The 4,595-nt window shown below is 51.4% G+C and overlaps 1 pseudogene; it reads left to right on the plus strand.

The window, feature by feature from the left end:
* The first annotated feature begins 96 nt into the window (after positions 1 to 96).
* LOC102432848 lies at positions 97 to 1,589 on the plus strand (annotated as a pseudogene).
* Positions 1,590 to 4,595: the final 3,006 nt, after the last annotated feature.

Below are 4,595 nucleotides of genomic sequence, written 5' to 3' on the forward strand. Positions count from 1 at the left end.
AGGCGGCGGAGCGAAGCAGAGCGCCGACGAGCACCGCTGAGCCCGGGCCGTGCAGGGCCGGGCAAGAAGCGCGCAGGTGATGTGGGTGACCAGGCCGGGGTCGGCGGGCCCCTGAACCCGACGCCCCGGGCCGGCGGGAGCTGCGCGGTGGCCGCGTGTCCGAGGGGCCGGGCCCGCCATGGCCGGGGTCAGCTACACGGCGCCCTGGTGGGTGAACCTCCTGCATCGGCTGCTGCACTTCAGCCTGCGCTGGGAGCCCACCAGTGGCCAGTTCTGGCCCAAGGACCCCAACTGCCAGCGGGCGCTGCTGCTGCTCGGGGCCGCCGCGCTGGCCTGCCTCGCCCGGAACCTCCTCTTCCTGCTCCTCTACTCCTGGCTGCGCTGCCGGCGGCGCGGGAACGAGGAGCACCTGGACACCGACTGCTGCTGCACCGCCTGGTGCGTGGTCATCGCCACGCTGGTGTGCAGCGCCGGCATCGCCGTGGGTTTCTGTGGCGACGGGGAGACCAGCGACGGCGTCCATTGGGCCACCTACTTGCTCCGCCACGCCAACCGCACGGTGGCGGGGGGTGCAGGACCGCATGTGGGACACCGCGGCTGCCCTGAGCCTCATGGCGGAGCCGCGATGCCGTGATGAAGCGTGGGCCCGAGCAGCAGGCAGAGCCCGGACCAGGCCGGGCGTCCGGGACCGCGGGGCCGGGCTGCTCGTAGCGGAGGTGACGGAGCCCCCCAGCGGCTGAGGGGCCTCCTCCCAGCCCTCGCGGGCGGCCCGGGCGCAGCGAGCCCCTGTGGGGATCCCCCACGACATCCAGACTCAGAGCACCCCAGGAAAGCGGAGGGAGGCCTCCAGAGACGACTCCCCCGCCGGGGACGGCGAGGACTTCCACCGTGTTCAGTGGAAGGGTGAGATCTCGGACCTGCGGACGCGCGCCCCCGGCCTTCCCTGCGTTCTCGGTGGGGGGGCGGGGACTGCACCCTCCATCTTGCCCTGGGTCCTCCACTTTTGGGCAGGGCCATGTGCTCAGCGGGGGGCTTCTTCCCGGAGGAGGCCTCTGCTAGCCACACCCAGGATTTCTCTGGACTGACCGGTGATGGTTGGGGGAGGTGCGCGCCATCACTATGACCGCATCCTGTGTAATGAGACACCGACTCGCGCCTGGCCAATCGGCGGGGCCCACAGTCCCCTCTCTCTACCCTGACTAACTCCTCTTCACGCCGGGCTAGGCCTCTCTCTGCCACTTGCTGCTGCGTCAGTAAGGAGGGTAGGGGAGCTCGAGCTAGCTCAAATAAAGACTCTTATGCTTTTGCATCGGACATGGCTGGCTCCCTGGTGGTTTCTTGGGAATCTTGAAATCTGGGCATAACACTCTGAGCCTCTAGTATTTAAATAAAATAAAAAGAACAAAAATCTGTGGCTTCAGAAGGCTGTTCCTGGGAGCTGTCAGTGATGCATTTAAGAAAGACAATGAGCCCTGGCTGGTTTTGCTCAGTGGATAGAGCATCAGCCTGCAGACTGAAAGGTCCCAGGTTCGATTCTGGTCAAGGGCACATGTCCGGGTTGTGGGCTCGATCCCCAGCAGGGGGGTGTGTAGGAGGCAGCTGATCAATGATTCTCTCTCATCATTGATGTTTCTATCTCTCTCTCTCTCTCCCTCTTCCTCTATGAAATCAATAAAAAATAAAATACTAGAAAGAAAGAAAGAGAGAGAGAGAGAGAGAGAGAGAGAGAGAGAGAGAAAGGAAGGAAGGAAGGAAGGAAGGAAGGAAGGAAGGAAGGAAGGAAGGAAGAAAAGAAAGAAAGAAAGAAAGAAAGAAAGAAAGAAAGAAAGAAAGAAAGAAAGAAAGAAAGAAAGAAAGAAGGAAGGAAGGAAGGAAGGAAGGAAGGAAGGAAGGAAGGAAGGAAGGAAGGAAGGAGAGAGAGAGAGAAAGAAAGAAAGAAAGAAAGAAAGAAAGAAAGAAAGAAAGAAAGAAAGAAAAAAAGAAAAGAAAAGAAAAGAAAAGAAAAGAAAAGAAAAAAAGAAAGAAAGAAAGAAAGAAAGAAAGAAAGAAAGAAAGAAAGAAAGAAAGAAAGAAAGAAAGAAAGAAAGAAAGAAATTGAAAAGCTGAGGGTGATTAATCATCAGCTGAAGACAGTGCGGTGTCAGAGGGCCTCCCTGGCAGCCTATCGGAAGGGCACACAGAGCTGAGGGGATCAGCCAGGATCTCAATGTGAAGGTTGCACTCTCAGCCCACCACGTGCACTACACCAAGGTCACCGTCCTGGTTAGGAGGAGGGGGGCCTGACACTCCGATGGGCACAGCTGATTGCTGCCCTAGGAAACCTCGCAAGGCAGATCCCCAACCTCTGCCTGTAGGTGAGCTGCTCCTCCCTCCTGAGGGATGGTGCTTTCTTCTTCCTTGCAAGTCACACACAGGGGCCCTGGCCAGTTAGCTCAGTTGGTTAGAGCATCACCCTGATAGGCCAAGGTCGTGGGTTCTGTTAGAGCCAGGACCATGGGCCGGTACAGAAACTCACCAGGGCTGAAAGCCCCTGATGCCCACCTAGCAAGGGGCAAGCTGGGAAAACCAGAACCTCACCCCTAGCACATCACTGGTCATGAGGTTGAGACCCCCTGAACTTTTCCTCCCTAAAGATAATATCTAGGCCTCAGTTATAGTTCAGCTCCAGGCCCAGAAAACTGGCAAAACCAAATAAGTGTCTCAGGACCAGCTACATTGACGAATGACCGCCTGGCACCAACCAATCAGTAGAGACCACGACGGTGAAGCGCACCCTGGAAAGCTGATGACTATCATTAAGACCCTCCACTAAGATTTCCACCTGCAAGAGAGAGAAACACACTCAGGACAAAGGACCCGGTGCGCGCTCCCCCTCCAGGGCATGCCCGTGCCATCCCCCGACAGGCACGCATCCCCCAACCTCTAAGGGACCCCAGGAGACTTGCAACCAGGGGAGCCATGGACAGCAGCCCTTCCCTTTGGATATCCCCATCTCCCATCCCCTTTTCCTTAAATGAATTCAGTTTTCTTTCATCACCATCTGAGATGGCTATTTAGCGATTTAGCCTGCCTGAGTAAACTTCAACGTTTCAGGTTCAATCTCTAGTCAGGGCACATACAAGAAACAACCAATGAATGCATAAATAAGTGGAACAACAAATTGATCTCTCTCTCTCTCAAATCAATTTTTTTTTATTGTCAATAGTTTTTATTTTTTTTAAATTAAATCTTTATTGTTCAGATTATTACAGTTGTTCCTCTTTTTTCCCCCCATAGCTCTCCTCCACCCAGTTCCCACCCCACCCTCTGCCCTTACCCCTCCCACTGTCCTCATCCATAGGTGTACGATTTTTGTCCAGTCTCTTCCTGCATCCCCACACCCCTTTCCCCCCGAGAATTGTCAGTACACACCCTTTCTATGCCACTGATTCTATTATATTCACCAGTTTACTCTGTTCATCAGATTTTTTATTCACTTGGTTTTTAGATTCACTTGTTAATAGATATGTATTTGCTGTTCATAATTTTTATCTTTACCTTTTTCTTCTTCCTCTTCTTAAAGAATACCTTTCAGCATTTCATATAATACTGGTTTGGTGGTGATGAACTCCTTTAGCTTTTCCTTATCTGTGAAGCTCTTTATCTGACCTTCAATTCTGAATAATAGCTTTGCTGGATAAAGTAATCTTGGTTGTAGGTTCTTGGCATTCATCACTTTGAATATTTCTTGCCACTCCCTTCTGGCCTGCATAGTTTCTGTTGAGAAATCAGCTAACAATCGTATGGGTACTCCCTTGTAGGTAACTGATGGTTTTTCTCTTGCTGCTTTTAAGAGTCTCTCTCTGTCTTTTGCTCTTGGCATTTTAATTATGATGTGTCTTGGTGTGGTCCTCTTTGGATTCCTTTTGTTTGGGGTTCTCTGCGCTTCCTGGACTTGGAAGTCTATTTCTTTCACAAGGTGGGGGAAGTTTTCTGTCATTATTTCTTCAAATAGTTTTCACTATCTTGCTCTCTCTCTTCTTCTGGCACCCCTATAATTCGGATGTTGGTGCGCTTGAAGTTGTCCCAGAGGCTACTTACACTATATTCATATTTTTGGATTCTTTTTGCTTTTTGCTTTTCTGGTTGGGTGTTTTTTGCTTCTTTGTATTTCAAATCTTTGATTTGATTCTTGGGATCCTCTTGTCTGCTGTTGGATCTCTGTATATTATTCTTTATTTCAGTCAGTGTGTGCTTAATTTCTAGTTGGTCTTTTTTCATATCCTCCAGGGTCTCACTAAATTTATCGGTGGTTTCTAGAAAATTCTTGAAAAACCTTATAACCGTGGTTTTGAACTCTATATCCAGTCATTTGCTTTCCTCCATTTCTGTCATTTGTGACCTGTTTCTTTGTCTCCGCATTTTTTATGCTTCCCTGTGTTGGTAGAGTGGCTTTGTGTGCTAGGTGTCCTATAGGGCCCAGTGGCTCAGCCTCCCCAATTACCTGAGGTGGACACTCTTGGTGCACCCCTTTGTGAGCTTTGTGCACAGTCTTGTTGTAGTTAAGCCTTGATTGTTGTAGATATCACTGGGAGGAATTGACCTCCAGGCCAATT

Source organism: Myotis lucifugus, unplaced genomic scaffold (genome assembly GCF_000147115.1).
Source record: "Myotis lucifugus unplaced genomic scaffold, Myoluc2.0 scaffold_9358, whole genome shotgun sequence".
NCBI lineage: Eukaryota > Metazoa > Chordata > Mammalia > Chiroptera > Vespertilionidae > Myotis > Myotis lucifugus.